The 17500-nt window shown below is 44.6% G+C and overlaps 2 non-coding genes across 2 annotated transcripts; both read right to left on the reverse strand.

Moving 5' to 3' along the window:
• Positions 1-4881: 4881 nt before the first annotated feature.
• On the reverse strand, positions 4882-5000 carry LOC138361895 (5S ribosomal RNA). The gene has a single exon (XR_011227262.1). It is a non-coding gene; the product is annotated as a 5S ribosomal RNA (ribosomal RNA).
• Positions 5001-13344: 8344 nt separating this feature from the next.
• LOC138361896 (5S ribosomal RNA) lies at positions 13345-13463 on the reverse strand. The gene has a single exon (XR_011227263.1). It is a non-coding gene; the product is annotated as a 5S ribosomal RNA (ribosomal RNA).
• Positions 13464-17500: the final 4037 nt, after the last annotated feature.

The following is a 17500-nucleotide window of genomic DNA, read 5'->3' on the forward strand; positions in this document are numbered from 1 at the left end:
CTCCTCGTAAGCAGCTGGCCACCAAGGCAGCACGCAAGTCTGCTCCTGCCACAGGGGGTGTGAAGAAGCCTCACCGTTACAGGCCCGGAACGGTCGCCCTGCGTGAGATCCGTCGTTACCAGAAGAGCACCGAGTTGCTCATCAGGAAACTTCCCTTCCAGCGTCTGGTGCGCGAGATTGCCCAGGACTTCAAGACCGATCTTCGCTTCCAGTCGTCTGCCGTCATGGCTTTACAGGAGGCATCCGAGGCTTACCTGGTCGGTCTCTTCGAGGACACTAACCTCTGTGCCATCCACGCCAAGCGTGTCACCATCATGCCAAAGGACATTCAGCTTGCTCGCCGTATCCGTGGAGAGCGTGCATAAGCTAAATCGACCACCCCTAGTATACACCAAACTCGGCCCTTCTCAGGGCCAAAATATCCTTCTAAGGAGATTTCAGACATTCCTAGCATAATTTAGGTGTCATACATACATGTGATATCAATGAAATCAAGTCATTTGTAGTACAACCTGTTCTCTTACAAACAAAACGCCGTCGCTTTTCACTCTTATGCACTGTCAAGGATCACCCCCCCCCCCCCCCCCCCCCCCCAAAATAAAAATTGTCATACTGTACTAGAAATAAAAGCAGCTTGTATAAGTGACATATACTGTCCAGTCCCTGTTTTATTCTGTTTTCGGTCCTCTGGCTTAATCTGTTAAGTTAGGAGATGACATTTTAAATTAACCGTTTTCTTGACATTTTCAAACCTAAGAGGGTGGCCTGCATAGTAATCCTAATGTGGAACATAACAATGAATCTCTAATCTCTAGAAAAAAGATACCGAGTGCTTATATGTGTTGAGAGAGAGAGAGAGAGAGAGAGAGAGAGGAGAGAGAGAGAGAGAGAGAGAGAGAGAGAGAGAGAGAGAGAGAGAGAGAGAGGAGAGAGACACACAGACAAGACTAGACAAGACAGACAGACAGACAGACAGACAGACAGACAGACAGACAGACAGACAGACAGACAGGCAGGCAGGCAGGCAGACAGACAGACAGACAGACAGACAGACCAGACAGACAGACACTGAGAGAGAGAAACACACACAGACAGTTTCATAAATATTCTCATTTTATAGCTATTTGCTTTCAGTGACAGAGGTTTTTGTTATAATAGTATTGGTGTCTAACACTCACAATCTCTTTAGAAATTAAAGTGTGGCTCCAATGGAGCCGAGTTTGTTGGTTTGAGGCCAAGCCACCACCACAGGGCAGTAAGTAAGCCGTTTACTTGGAGGAGGTGTACTTGGTGACGGCCTTAGTGCCCTCAGAGACGGCGTGCTTGGCCAGTTCTCCGGGCAACAGGAGCCTTACAGCCGTCTGGATCTCCCGACTGGTAATGGTGGAACGCTTGTTGTAGTGGGCCAGGCGAGAAGCCTCGGCGGCGATGCGCTCGAAGATGTCGTTCACGAACGAGTTCATGATCGACATGGCTTTGGAAGAGATACCAGTGTCGGGGTGGACCTGCTTCAGCACTTTGTAGATGTAGATGCTGTAGCTCTCCTTCCTCCTGCGCTTCTTTTTCTTATCGCCCTTGGCAATGGCCTTCTGGGCCTTTCCGGCCTTCTTGGCAGCCTTTCCAGATGCCTTGGGTGGCATGATGATGCTCGTGCTGGCTGGCTGGCGTTGCGATACAATAATGAACTTTTGCGCGAGGCGAGCTTTCCTTTTATATCCCGCTCGCGACTCAGCTCAGAGCGGGTCGCGTGGCGGAGCGCGCTGATTGGTCAGTGGCGGGCTCCCTTGATCCTGAGCGGGGTATATAACACGAAGCTCGATCTGCGGGGCGGCATAAAACACCACAAACCCACAACAGCAGCAGCAATGTCAGGACGCGGCAAGGGAGGCAAAGTGAAGGGCAAGTCAAAGTCTCGCTCCAGCAGGGGCCGGACTTCAGTTCCCCGTGGGCAGAATTCACCGTCTGCTGCGTAAGGGCAACTACGCCGAACGCGTCGGTGCTGGCGCTCCTGTCTACCTGGCAGCCGTCATGGAATACCTCGCTGCCGAAGTTCTGGAGCTCGCCGGTAACGCCGCACGTGACAACAAGAAGACCCGTATCATCCCACGTCACTTGCAGTTGGCCATCCGCAACGACGAAGAACTCAACAAACTTCTGTCTGGCGTAACCATTGCACAGGGAGGTGTTCTTCCAAACATTCAGGCAGTTCTTTTGCCAAAGAAGACAGAGAAGAAGTAAGCACTTCTGCCACCCACCACGACAAATACCATAACCAGGCTCCATCCGGAGCCACACACACTTTAATAGAGAGATTCAAGTAGACAATCAACTTTCAAACATTAATAATAACATTTATATTGATTTCATTTGGAATGTGTACATAACAAACAAACAAAACAAAATTATAGGGGATATTCAGCATCACTTGGAATATTAACCAATCATATAAATCCAATATATATTTTATATTTTACTTTAAGCGAGGAATTCATATTCTATCAATTTTTAATCATACAAATGAACAAAAGCAATTCTTCACTAGACGTAATGAATGAATAAATGATCAAGGTTTTAATGTGTTTCATGAATATATATATATATATATATATATATATATATATATATATATATATATATATATATATATATATATATATATATATAATATATATAATATATTATAATACTTGTGAACCAGAATATGTTTGAGCAGCAGCGATCGTGCCTGCCATTGGCCGAAGTGCAACAATTCAAATAATTTAAAGGGCCTGCTCGGGTATATAAGAGAGGCTGGGAGACTGGGGCCGGTGGTGGGTGATGGGTGATGAGTGATGGTGTGGTGTGGTATGGTGTTGTTAAGAGTTGATTTACGGCCAGCCAGCCAGCTGCAGCCAAGGCAGGGCAGGGCAGGGCAAGGCAAGGCAAGGCAAGGCAAGGCAAGGCAAGGCAATAACAGGACAGGACAGGACAGGACAGGCAAGGCAAGGCAAGGCAAGGCAAGGCAAGGCAAGGCAGGCAAGGCAAGCAGGGCGGGCGGGCGGGCGGGCGGGCGGGCGGGCGGGCGGGCGGGCGGGCAGCCAGCCAGCCAGCCAGCCAGCCAGCCAGCCAGCCAGCCAGCCAGCCAGCAGGCAGGCAGGCAGGCAGGCAGGCAGGCCAGCCAGCCAGCCAGCCAGCCAGCCAGCCAGCCAGCCAGCCAGGCAGCAGGCCAGCCAGCCAGCCAGCCAGCCAGCCAGCCAGCCAGCCAGCCACTCCCACTTTGTATTTATATGCATTCAATTTATATTCAAACATTATATATGTTAAGGGCCTAGTTTTAGTGTTTATTTTAAAAATGACAAACATCGAGTCGTTTTACCAGTCCTTTAGCGTTAACGTGATGCATTTTAAAACTGAACAGAAATCACCTTTTCTGGATATATCAAATATCGAATCCGCTTAATGTGCCTACAATTCAATCATTCAAAAAATACATAATTTACATCATGCCTTTTCATAGAACAGACAATAAGATTTGAGACAATAAGAACTTTAGTTTTATAACTAAAGTTGCACAATTATACCAACTCTATGGTGGCTGGGTGGTAAGGTGTGTGGCTGGTGTTTTGGAAGTCGCGAGTTCAAACGACCCAATGGGAGTACTTTTTTTTTTTTTGCCATACAATCTTCCTAATACTATTATGTAGGTGTGTGTGTGTGTGTGTGTGTGTGTTTTTATTCATTCTTTGGTTTTATAGATGACATACATATTGACTCCTTTTACCGGTCCTTAATTAGGCTCTGGGGAAGCAATGGTGGTGGTGCATTTAAAACTAAACCAAAAATCACCAGTTCTGGACGCGTCAAATATCATATCCGCTTAATGTGTCTACAACCTAATTACTTAAAACTACACTATTTAATTCATTCATATCATGTGCATATTGGTCATTATGCTCATACAACCGACATCAAAATTTATTTTCATTATTAGAATCATACATTTCATCAAGTAATACAGATACAAAGAGATTTTCTTTCTGAGAAGACCGTTAGTATTGGCTGGCTGGCAGGCAGGCAGGCATTTGAGGGTTATTATTTCGCCTGTTGATTGGGGGGAGGGTTGATGTGTTAGGGGGTTTTCGGTTAGGTGTGGTGGTGGTGATTGGTGGTGATTGGTGGTGGTGGTGATTGGTGGTGAGTAGTGGTGGTGGTGGTGAGTAGTGGTGGTGGTGGTGGTGGTGGTGAGTAGTGGTGGTGGTGGTGGTGGTGGTGGTGGTGGTGGTGGTGGTGGTGGTGGTGGTGGTAGTAGGTGGGAGGGGGGGGGGGGGGGGGAAGGGGACCGATGGTCTGTGGATTCCTTCTCCGTACCCCTTACATATAAGCAAAAACATGCCTTCCTGTGGGTATAGAAACATTAACACAAATTATATCAGTAACTGATATTGTAGCCTTTTAAACAGAAAAGATTTGTACATACAAATACTTTTAAATTATCATTTATTTGTGGAAATGGCATTTACGTCATTAAATTGATACCTCAGCATCAAGTGTCCTGCAGCTGTGGTCCAGTGGTAAAGTGTATATAAGTGATGCGTATTCTTGGAGTTGCGAGTTCAAACCCGGATTAAGCTATATATATATATATATATATATATATATATATATATATATATATATATATATATATATATATATATATATATAACACAACATGTTTTGTTTTGGTTGTTTGTTTTTGTATAAAGCCTCACACACTATATTAAGCGAGTTTGTTTTAAACATGACATACATATTAATTCATTTTACCAGGCCTTATTCCACACAACTCCGTGAATTTCCCGTGGAGCCAGCCATTCAAACAAAAACAAACGAAACAAAACAAAACAAAACAAAAAACATTATTGCCAACAGCATTTGGTGTTCCCAGGCGGTCACCCATCCAAGTACTAACCAAACCCAACGTTGCTTAACTTCGCTGATCGGACGAGAAGCGGTGTTCTCAACGTGGTATGGCCGTTGGCATGAGACTGCCTACACATTGTGGCTAATAACCAACTCTTTTTAGTCATCACGGCAGGATACGGACCTTCTTGTGGTGTCTTAATGGTAATTGTATCCTAACATATTTTTGTCTCCTTGGCATGGATATTTAACATCGTTTATTCAGTCTTGGGTTTATGTTCTTTCGCCATTTACAGACATTTTACATCTACCTACTTCCTCAGCCTGCCCTGCCAATTTCTAATGAATTTGTGGATTTTCTTTTGTAATACATACATATGTGTGTGCTCATCTGCTCTTCAGTTTTTATGATATTTGTCTCATCTGTCCTGCTTTATGATACTTTTACAAAGAACATGAACAAATGCTTCTATTTTAGAGAAGATATGGGATCCAGGTTTCGGAGCCGTAAAACCAACCGTTGTGATTGGTGGACGAGTTGCCAGGTTGCAGCTTCTGTACCGTGCCGGCACATAAATAGGTTCGGCTCAAGCGGCGGCAGCATCATTCCCCCGTGACTGTCTGAGCGTCTCTCATCACCTTGGTTATCTCATCATCATCATGGTAGAAGCAAAGCCTACCAAGAAGGCTGCGGCTGCTGCTGTGGTGGCCACCACCAGGAAACCTCGCGTCCAGGTTGCTCACCCGAAAACTAGTCAAATGGTTCTAGCCGCGGTCGCAGCACTCAAAGACCGTAAGGGCTCGTCTCTACAAGCAATCAAGAAGTACGTTGTTGCCAACAACAAAGTCGAGGCTGCCAAGATCGCCATTTACATCCGAAGATTTCTCAAGAAAGCAGTGGCTGACGGCATTCTTGTTCAGACCAAGGGAAGTGGAGCTAGTGGATCATTCAAGCTGGCCGTAGCAGAGAAGAGGGCCGTTCTAACTCCCAAGAAAGCCACAACAACCAAGAAACCATCTACAGCAGCAAAGAAGGCCGTGGTAACTCCCAAGAAAGCCGCCACAAGCAACAAACCACCTACAGCCTTGAAAAAGAAGCAGCAGCAGCAGCTTGTTGTTGGGAACAAAAAGCCCAAAATAAAGAGAGCTTCAAATCTCCCAAACCACCCAAGGCAAAGAAAGCTGTCAAGAAAACAACAAAGGCAAAATAAACGACGACATGCAAGCAGCATGAATACACATGACAATAAACATCCAGGCCTCCCCCCTCAGTGGAGGGGCCTCATATGATTCCAAAAAGAGTTTAGTTTTGTAGACAAATAAATCATTACTTTTGGGGTAGATTTACTCTGTATATTATATATATATATATATATATATATATATATATATATATATATATATATATATATATATATATATATATATATATATATATATATATATATATATATATGGGCCAATAGGCCTTCTGCAGTTACTTCCATTCTTATGTTTTTATTCCCATTGGTTCGTGTTTTATCTTGTGTAAATGTCAATCACCTTACCAAAACTTTGGTACCATATCACCTCACCCATGTGTATATATTTATATTTATATATACACATGGGTGAGGTGATATGGTACCAAAGTTTTGGGTAAGGTGATTGACATTTACACAAGATAAAACACGAACCAATGGGAATAAAAACATAAGAATGGAAGTAACTGCAGAAGGCCTATTGGCCCATAACACAAGCACTTCCTCTTGATGCTTCTATATTGGTTCGGAGTCTTGAAGCTATAATATATATATATATATTATATATATATATATATATATATATATATATATATATATATATATATATATATATATATATATATATATATATATATATATATGCATGCACACAAAACTAAATAGTCTTGTTAGACAAATTGCCCCTATTAGAGGCAAGTTGACTAACAAGCCGAATGACTGCAATTGTTTTGAATTTGAGTTAAATCTAACATAGAAATGTAATCAAACCTAACCTAACCTATGCTAACCCAAGCTAAGCTAACCTAACCTAACCTAACCTAAGCTAACCCAAGCTAAGCTAAGCTAAGCTAACCTAACCTAACCTAACCTAAGCTAAGCTAACCTAACCTAACCTAACCTAACCTAACCTAACCTAACCTAACCCAGCAATTCATGATCTTAATATAATACTGTTAATTGGATAAACCAATTTGGAAAGAAATGTTCGAAAATAACAAAATTAACTGTGCTTGTTAGGAAAATTGGGCCTTGCATACTTGTCCCAATAGTGTGGTTCTCGCTTTTAGGTACGACATAAACGTATACCTAAGTTGAGAGAGAAAAAGATTCGCACTCAAACATGCATATCGATTGCCAGTCCTGAATTCTGGGTAGATATTCGTGTCCTCCCTTTTCATTTACCATCATTTGGATACTATCAAAACAGCTCTGAGAAGGATAAAATGAATAAAACGGGTAGCTCACTCATGTAAAAAGGAAGAGTTGGGAAAGATCTCTCTCTCTCTCTCTCTCCCCTCACCCCCCCCCCCCCCCCACCAATGATCCTGCTCTGCTAGTATATAACGTAACAAACCTTCCCCCCCCCCCCTCCCTCCCCAATCAGAGTCCCTTTAAGCATGCGAGGATAAAAAATAGATTTCATAAGACCCAATGTGCTAGCTGATATCAAAACAATTTATGTTATCGTCTATTAAGCCCTTCAGTAAAAAAGTATAGGGACCTAATTAGGTCCCGTTTTGAGGTGGTGGTGGGTGGAATCGATGGATTAGCCAAGCTCTTATCCGCCGAATCCGTAGAGGGTACGACCCTGGCGCTTCAGAGCGTACACCACGTCCATAGCAGTGACGGTCTTCCTCTTGGCGTGTTCCGTGTAGGTTACAGCATCACGGATGACGTTCTCGAGGAACACCTTCAGGACGCCACGGGTCTCTTCGTAGATGAGACCCGAAATACGCTTCACGCCGCCACGACGAGCTAAGCGACGAATAGCGGGCTTGGTGATGCCCTGGATGTTGTCACGTAGCACCTTACGATGACGCTTGGCGCCACCCTTTCCGAGTCCCTTGCCTCCCTTGCCGCGTCCAGTCATGGTGTTGAAGTTGTGTGAATCGAATTGACGAATGCCCGCACGATTTCCCGACTATATCCCATCAAGCGGACGTACTAGTAGCATTGCAACTCCTGCCTGCCCTTACTTTACGCTTGTGGTCGAGTAGACACGGCTTTCTCACAACGCTTTCAAAACTGCAGTTGCCTACTCGTCTGTTTCACGTCCCTGTGAAATGACTTTTGCACAAATCCAAAAATAGAGCAAAATCAGCGATAATAGTGATTGAGGTGAGCCGCCTGTTGGCTGCAGTCAGAGGAAGGAGGGGAGGGGCAACGGGGTGACGTAGGCGAGTCGAGCAGCCAATGGCGCTCGAGCAAGCGCCTCGAGACGGCGTATATAAGCAAAAATTTTTCGGCGCCGGCCATCACAAACCACAGTTGTTCACCATGGCTCGCACCAAGCAGACTGCTCGCAAGTCCACGGGAGGCAAGGCTCCTCGTAAGCAGCTGGCCACCAAGGCAGCACGCAAGTCTGCTCCTGCCACAGGGGGTGTGAAGAAGCCTCACCGTTACAGGCCCGGAACGGTCGCCCTGCGTGAGATCCGTCGTTACCAGAAGAGCACCGAGTTGCTCATCAGGAAACTTCCCTTCCAGCGTCTGGTGCGCGAGATTGCCCAGGACTTCAAGACCGATCTTCGCTTCCAGTCGTCTGCCGTCATGGCTTTACAGGAGGCATCCGAGGCTTACCTGGTCGGTCTCTTCGAGGACACTAACCTCTGTGCCATCCACGCCAAGCGTGTCACCATCATGCCAAAGGACATTCAGCTTGCTCGCCGTATCCGTGGAGAGCGTGCATAAGCTAAATCGACCACCCTAGTATACACCAAACTCGGCCCTTCTCAGGGCCAAAATATCCTTCTAAGGAGATTTCAGACATTCCTAGCATAATTTAGGTGTCATACATACATGTGATATCAATAAATCAAGTCATTTGTAGTACAACCTGTTCTCTTACAAACAAAACGCCGTCGCTTTTCACTCTTATGCACTGTCAAGGATCACCCCCCCCCCCCCCCAAAATAAAAATTGTCATACTGTACTAGAAATAAAAGCAGCTTGTATAAGTGACATATACTGTCCAGTCCTGTTTTATTCTGTTTTCGGTCCTCTGGCTTAATCTGTTAAGTTAGGAGATGACATTTTAAATTAACCGTTTTCTTGACATTTTCAAACCTAAGAGGGTGGCCTGCATAGTAATCCTAATGTGGAACATAACAATGAATCTCTAATCTCTAGAAAAAAGATACCGAGTGCTTATATGTGTTGAGAGAGAGAGAGAGAGAGAGAGAGAGAGAGAGAGAGAGAGAGAGAGAGAGAGAGAGAGAGAGAGAGAGAGGAGAGAGAGAGAGAGAGAGAGACACAGACAGACAGACAAGACAGACAAGACAGACAGACAGACAGACAGACAGACAGACAGACAGACAGACAGACAGACAGACAGACAGACAGGCAGGCAGACAGACAGACAGACAGACAGACAGACAGACAGACACACAGACAGACAAACACTGAGAGAGAGAAACACACACAGACAGTTTCATAAATATTCTCATTTTATAGCTATTTGCTTTCAGTGACAGAGGTTTTTGTTATAATAGTATTGGTGTCTAACACTCACAATCTCTTTAGAAATTAAAGTGTGGCTCCAATGGAGCCGAGTTTGTTGGTTTGAGGCCAAGCCACCACCACAGGGCAGTAAGTAAGCCGTTTACTTGGAGGAGGTGTACTTGGTGACGGCCTTAGTGCCCTCAGAGACGGCGTGCTTGGCCAGTTCTCCGGGCAACAGGAGCCTTACAGCCGTCTGGATCTCCCGACTGGTAATGGTGGAACGCTTGTTGTAGTGGGCCAGGCGAGAAGCCTCGGCGGCGATGCGCTCGAAGATGTCGTTCACGAACGAGTTCATGATCGACATGGCTTTGGAAGAGATACCAGTGTCGGGGTGGACCTGCTTCAGCACTTTGTAGATGTAGATGCTGTAGCTCTCCTTCCTCCTGCGCTTCTTTTTCTTATCGCCCTTGGCAATGGCCTTCTGGGCCTTTCCGGCCTTCTTGGCAGCCTTTCCAGATGCCTTGGGTGGCATGATGATGCTCGTGCTGGCTGGCTGGCGTTGCGATACAATAATGAACTTTTGCGCGAGGCGAGCTTTCCTTTTATATCCCGCTCGCGACTCAGCTCAGAGCGGGTCGCGTGGCGGAGCGCGCTGATTGGTCAGTGGCGGGCTCCCTTGATCCTGAGCGGGGTATATAACACGAAGCTCGATCTGCGGGGCGGCATAAAACACCACAAACCCACAACAGCAGCAGCAATGTCAGGACGCGGCAAGGGAGGCAAAGTGAAGGGCAAGTCAAAGTCTCGCTCCAGCAGGGCCGGACTTCAGTTCCCCGTGGGCAGAATTCACCGTCTGCTGCGTAAGGGCAACTACGCCGAACGCGTCGGTGCTGGCGCTCCTGTCTACCTGGCAGCCGTCATGGAATACCTCGCTGCCGAAGTTCTGGAGCTCGCCGGTAACGCCGCACGTGACAACAAGAAGACCCGTATCATCCCACGTCACTTGCAGTTGGCCATCCGCAACGACGAAGAACTCAACAAACTTCTGTCTGGCGTAACCATTGCACAGGGAGGTGTTCTTCCAAACATTCAGGCAGTTCTTTTGCCAAAGAAGACAGAGAAGAAGTAAGCACTTCTGCCACCCACCACGACAAATACCATAACCAGGCTCCATCCGGAGCCACACACACTTTAATAGAGAGATTCAAGTAGACAATCAACTTTCAAACATTAATAATAACATTTATATTGATTTCATTTGGAATGTGTACATAACAAACAAACAAAAACAAAATTATAGGGGATATTCAGCATCACTTGGAATATTAACCAATCATATAAATCCAATATATATTTTATATTTTACTTTAAGCGAGGAATTCATATTCTATCAATTTTTAATCATACAAATGAACAAAAGCAATTCTTCACTAGACGTAATGAATGAATAAATGATCAAGGTTTTAATGTGTTTCATGAATATATATATATATATATATATATATATATATATATATATATATATATATATATATATATATATATATATATATAATATATATAATATAATATATTATAATACTTGTGAACCAGAATATGTTTGAGCAGCAGCGATCGTGCCTGCCATTGGCCGAAGTGCAACAATTCAAATAATTTAAAGGGCCTGCTCGGGTATATAAGAGAGGCTGGGAGACTGGGGCCGGTGGTGGGTGATGGGTGATGAGTGATGGTGTGGTGTGGTATGGTGTTGTTAAGAGTTGATTTACGGCCAGCCAGCCAGCTGCAGCCAAGGCAGGGCAGGGCAGGGCAAGGCAAGGCAAGGCAAGGCAAGGCAAGGCAAGGCAATAACAGGACAGGACAGGACAGGACAGGCAAGGCAAGGCAAGGCAAGGCAAGGCAAGGCAAGGCAAGGCAAGGCAAGCAGGCGGGCGGGCGGGCGGGCGGGCGGGCGGGCGGGCGGGCGGGCGGCAGCCAGCCAGCCAGCCAGCCAGCCAGCCAGCCAGCCAGCCAGCCAGCCAGCCAGCCAGGCAGGCAGGCAGGCAGGCAGCCAGCCAGCCAGCCAGCCAGCCAGCCAGCCAGCCAGCCAGCCAGGCAGGCAGGCAGCCAGCCAGCCAGCCAGCCAGCCAGCCAGCCAGCCAGCCAGCCACTCCCACTTTGTATTTATATGCATTCAATTTATATTCAAACATTATATATGTTAAGGGCCTAGTTTTAGTGTTTATTTAAAAATGACAAACATCGAGTCGTTTTACCAGTCCTTTAGCGTTAACGGTGATGCATTTTAAAACTGAACAGAAATCACCTTTTCTGGATATATCAAATATCGAATCCGCTTAATGTGCCTACAATTCAATCATTCAAAAAATACATAATTTACATCATGCCTTTTCATAGAACAGACAATAAGATTTGAGACAATAAGAACTTTAGTTTTATAACTAAAGTTGCACAATTATACCAACTCTATGGTGGCTGGGTGGTAAGGTGTGTGGCTGGTGTTTTGGAAGTCGCGAGTTCAAACGACCCAATGGGAGTACTTTTTTTTTTTGCCATACAATCTTCCTAATACTATTATGTAGGTGTGTGTGTGTGTGTGTGTGTGTTTTATTCATTCTTTGGTTTTATAGATGACATACATATTGACTCCTTTTACCGGTCCTTAATTAGGCTCTGGGGAAGCAATGGTGGTGGTGCATTTAAAACTAAACCAAAAATCACCAGTTCTGGACGCGTCAAATATCATATCCGCTTAATGTGTCTACAACCTAATTACTTAAAACTACACTATTTAATTCATTCATATCATGTGCATATTGGTCATTATGCTCATACAACCGACATCAAAATTTATTTTCATTATTAGAATCATACATTTCATCAAGTAATACAGATACAAAGAGATTTTCTTTCTGAGAAGACCGTTAGTATTGGCTGGCTGGCAGGCAGGCAGGCATTTGAGGGTTATTATTTCGCCTGTTGATTGGGGGGAGGGTTGATGTGTTAGGGGGTTTTCGGTTAGGTGTGGTGGTGGTGATTGGTGGTGATTGGTGGTGGTGGTGATTGGTGGTGAGTAGTGGTGGTGGTGGTGAGTAGTGGTGGTGGTGGTGGTGGTGGTGAGTAGTGGTGGTGGTGGTGGTGGTGGTGGTGGTGGTGGTGGTGGTGGTGGTGGTGGTGGTGGTAGTAGGTGGGAGGGGGGGGGGGGGGGGAAGGGGACCGATGGTCTGTGGATTCCTTCTCCGTACCCCTTACATATAAGCAAAAACATGCCTTCCTGTGGGTATAGAAACATTAACACAAATTATATCAGTAACTGATATTGTAGCCTTTTAAACAGAAAAGATTTGTACATACAAATACTTTTAAATTATCATTTATTTGTGGAAATGGCATTTACGTCATTAAATTGATACCTCAGCATCAAGTGTCCTGCAGCTGTGGTCCAGTGGTAAAGTGTATATAAGTGATGCGTATTCTTGGAGTTGCGAGTTCAAACCCGGATTAAGCTATATATATATATATATATATATATATATATATATATATATATATATATATATATATATATATATATATATATATATATACACAACATGTTTTGTTTTGGTTGTTTGTTTTTGTATAAAGCCTCACACACTATATTAAGCGAGTTTGTTTTAAACATGACATACATATTAATTCATTTTACCAGGCCTTATTCCACACAACTCCGTGAATTTCCCGTGGAGCCAGCCATTCAAACAAAAACAAACGAAACAAAACAAAACAAAACAAAAAACATTATTGCCAACAGCATTTGGTGTTCCCAGGCGGTCACCCATCCAAGTACTAACCAAACCCAACGTTGCTTAACTTCGCTGATCGGACGAGAAGCGGTGTTCTCAACGTGGTATGGCCGTTGGCATGAGACTGCCTACACATTGTGGCTAATAACCAACTCTTTTTAGTCATCACGGCAGGATACGGACCTTCTTGTGGTGTCTTAATGGTAATTGTATCCTAACATATTTTTGTCTCCTTGGCATGGATATTTAACATCGTTTATTCAGTCTTGGGTTTATGTTCTTTCGCCATTTACAGACATTTTACATCTACCTACTTCCTCAGCCTGCCCTGCCAATTTCTAATGAATTTGTGGATTTTCTTTTGTAATACATACATATGTGTGTGCTCATCTGCTCTTCAGTTTTTATGATATTTGTCTCATCTGTCCTGCTTTATGATACTTTTACAAAGAACATGAACAAATGCTTCTATTTTAGAGAAGATATGGGATCCAGGTTTCGGAGCCGTAAAACCAACCGTTGTGATTGGTGGACGAGTTGCCAGGTTGCAGCTTCTGTACCGTGCCGGCACATAAATAGGTTCGGCTCAAGCGGCGGCAGCATCATTCCCCCGTGACTGTCTGAGCGTCTCTCATCACCTTGGTTATCTCATCATCATCATGGTAGAAGCAAAGCCTACCAAGAAGGCTGCGGCTGCTGCTGTGGTGGCCACCACCAGGAAACCTCGCGTCCAGGTTGCTCACCCGAAAACTAGTCAAATGGTTCTAGCCGCGGTCGCAGCACTCAAAGACCGTAAGGGCTCGTCTCTACAAGCAATCAAGAAGTACGTTGTTGCCAACAACAAAGTCGAGGCTGCCAAGATCGCCATTTACATCCGAAGATTTCTCAAGAAAGCAGTGGCTGACGGCATTCTTGTTCAGACCAAGGGAAGTGGAGCTAGTGGATCATTCAAGCTGGCCGTAGCAGAGAAGAGGGCCGTTCTAACTCCCAAGAAAGCCACAACAACCAAGAAACCATCTACAGCAGCAAAGAAGGCCGTGGTAACTCCCAAGAAAGCCGCCACAAGCAACAAACCACCTACAGCCTTGAAAAAGAAGCAGCAGCAGCAGCTTGTTGTTGGGAACAAAAAGCCCAAAATAAAGAGAGCTTCAAAATCTCCCAAACCACCCAAGGCAAAGAAAGCTGTCAAGAAAACAACAAAGGCAAAATAAACGACGACATGCAAGCAGCATGAATACACATGACAATAAACATCCAGGCCTCCCCCCTCAGTGGAGGGGCCTCATATGATTCCAAAAAGAGTTTAGTTTTGTAGACAAATAAATCATTACTTTTGGGGTAGATTTACTCTGTATATATATATATATATATATATATATATATATATATATAGATATATATATATATATATATATATATATATATATATATATATATATATATCATATATGGGCCAATAGCCTTCTTGCAGTTACTTCCATTCTTATGTTTTTATTCCATTGGTTCGTGTTTTATCTTGTGTAAATGTCAATCACCTTACCCAAAACTTTGGTACCATATCACCTCACCCATGTGTATATATTTATATTTATATATACACATGGTGAGGTGATATGGTACCAAAAGTTTTGGGTAAGGTGATTGAATTTACACAAGATAAAACACGAACCAATGGGAATAAAAACATAGAATGGAAGTAACTGCAGAAGGCCTATTGGCCCATAACACAAGCACTTCCTCTTGATGCTTTCTATATTGGTTCGGAGTCTTGAAGCTATAATATATATATATATATATATATATATATATATATAGATATATATATAGTATATATATATATATATATATATATATATATATATATATATATATATATATATATATATGCATGCACACAAAACTAAAATAGTCTTGTTAGACAAATTGCCCCTATTAGAGGCAAGTTTGACTAACAAGCCGAATGACTGCAATTGTTTTGAATTTGAGTTAAATCTAACATAGAAATGTAATCAAACCTAACCTAACCTATGCTAACCCAAGCTAAGCTAACCTAACCTAACCTAACCTAAGCTAACCCCAAGCTAAGCTAAGCTAAGCTAACCTAACCTAACCTAACCTAAGCTAAGCTAACCTAACCTAACCTAACCTAACCTACCTAGACCTAAACCTAACCCAGCAATTCATGATCTTAATATAATACTGTTAATTGGATAACCAATTTGGAAAGAAATGTTCGAAAATAACAAAATTAACTGTGCTTGTTAGGAAATTGGGCCTTGCATACTTGTCCCAATAGTGTGGTTCTCGCTTTTAGGTACGACATAAACGTATACCTAAGTTGAGAGAGAAAAAGATTCGCACTCAAACATGCATATCGATTGCCAGTCCTGAATTCTGGGTAGATATTCGTGTCCTCCCTTTTCATTTACCATCATTTGGATACTATCAAAACAGCTCTGAGAAGGATAAAATGAATAAAACGGGTAGCTCACTCATGTAAAAAGGAAGAGTTGGGAAAGATCTCTCTCTCTCCTCTCTCCCCCTCACCCCCCCCCCCCCCCCCACCAATGATCCTGCTCTGCTAGTATATAACGTAACAAACCTTCCCCCCCCCCCTCCCTCCCCAATCAGAGTCCTTTAAGCATGCGAGGATAAAAAAATAGATTTCATAAGACCCAATGTGCTAGCTGATATCAAAACAATTTATGTTATCGTCTATTAAGCCCTTCAGTAAAAAAGTATAGGGACCTAATTAGGTCCCGTTTTGAGGTGGTGGTGGGTGGAATCGATGGATTAGCCAAGCTCTTATCCGCCGAATCCGTAGAGGGTACGACCCTGGCGCTTCAGAGCGTACACCACGTCCATAGCAGTGACGGTCTTCCTCTTGGCGTGTTCCGTGTAGGTTACAGCATCACGGATGACGTTCTCGAGGAACACCTTCAGGACGCCACGGGTCTCTTCGTAGATGAGACCCGAAATACGCTTCACGCCGCCACGACGAGCTAAGCGACGAATAGGCGGCTTGGTGATGCCCTGGATGTTGTCACGTAGCACCTTACGATGACGCTTGGCGCCACCCTTTCCGAGTCCCTTGCCTCCCTTGCCGCGTCCAGTCATGGTGTTGAAGTTGTGTGAATCGAATTGACGAATGCCCGCACGATTTCCCGACTATATCCCATCAAGCGGACGTACTAGTAGCATTGCAACTCCTGCCTGCCCTTACTTACGCTTGTGGTCGAGTAGACACGGCTTTCTCACAACGCTTTCAAAACTGCAGTTGCCTACTCGTCTGTTTCACGTCCCTGTGAAATGACTTTTGCACAAATCCAAAAAAATAGAGCAAAAATCAGCGATAATAGTGATTGAGGTGAGCCGCCTGTTGGCTGCAGTCAGAGGAAGGAGGGGAGGGGCAACGGGGTGACGTAGGCGAGTCGAGCAGCCAATGGCGCTCGAGCAAGCGCCTCGAGGACGGCGTATATAAGCAAAAATTTTTCGGCGCCGGCCATCACAAACCACAGTTGTTCACCATGGCTCGCACCAAGCAGACTGCTCGCAAGTCCACGGGAGGCAAGGCTCCTCGTAAGCAGCTGGCCACCAAGGCAGCACGCAAGTCTGCTCCTGCCACAGGGGGTGTGAAGAAGCCTCACCGTTACAGGCCCGGAACGGTCGCCCTGCGTGAGATCCGTCGTTACCAGAAGAGCACCGAGTTGCTCATCAGGAAACTTCCCTTCCAGCGTCTGGTGCGCGAGATTGCCCAGGACTTCAAGACCGATCTTCGCTTCCAGTCGTCTGCCGTCATGGCTTTACAGGAGGCATCCGAGGCTTACCTGGTCGGTCTCTTCGAGGACACTAACCTCTGTGCCATCCACGCCAAGCGTGTCACCATCATGCCAAAGGACATTCAGCTTGCTCGCCGTATCCGTGGAGAGCGTGCATAAGCTAAATCGACCACCCTAGTATACACCAAACTCGGCCCTTCTCAGGGCCAAAATATCCTTCTAAGGAGATTTCAGACATTCCTAGCATAATTTAGGTGTCATACATACATGTGATATCAATAAATCAAGTCATTTGTAGTACAACCTGTTCTCTTACAAACAAAACGCCGTCGCTTTTCACTCTTATGCACTGTCAAGGATCACCCCCCCCCCCCCC

Source organism: Procambarus clarkii, unplaced genomic scaffold (genome assembly GCF_040958095.1).
Source record: "Procambarus clarkii isolate CNS0578487 unplaced genomic scaffold, FALCON_Pclarkii_2.0 HiC_scaffold_980, whole genome shotgun sequence".
In the NCBI taxonomy this organism is placed as follows: domain Eukaryota; kingdom Metazoa; phylum Arthropoda; class Malacostraca; order Decapoda; family Cambaridae; genus Procambarus; species Procambarus clarkii.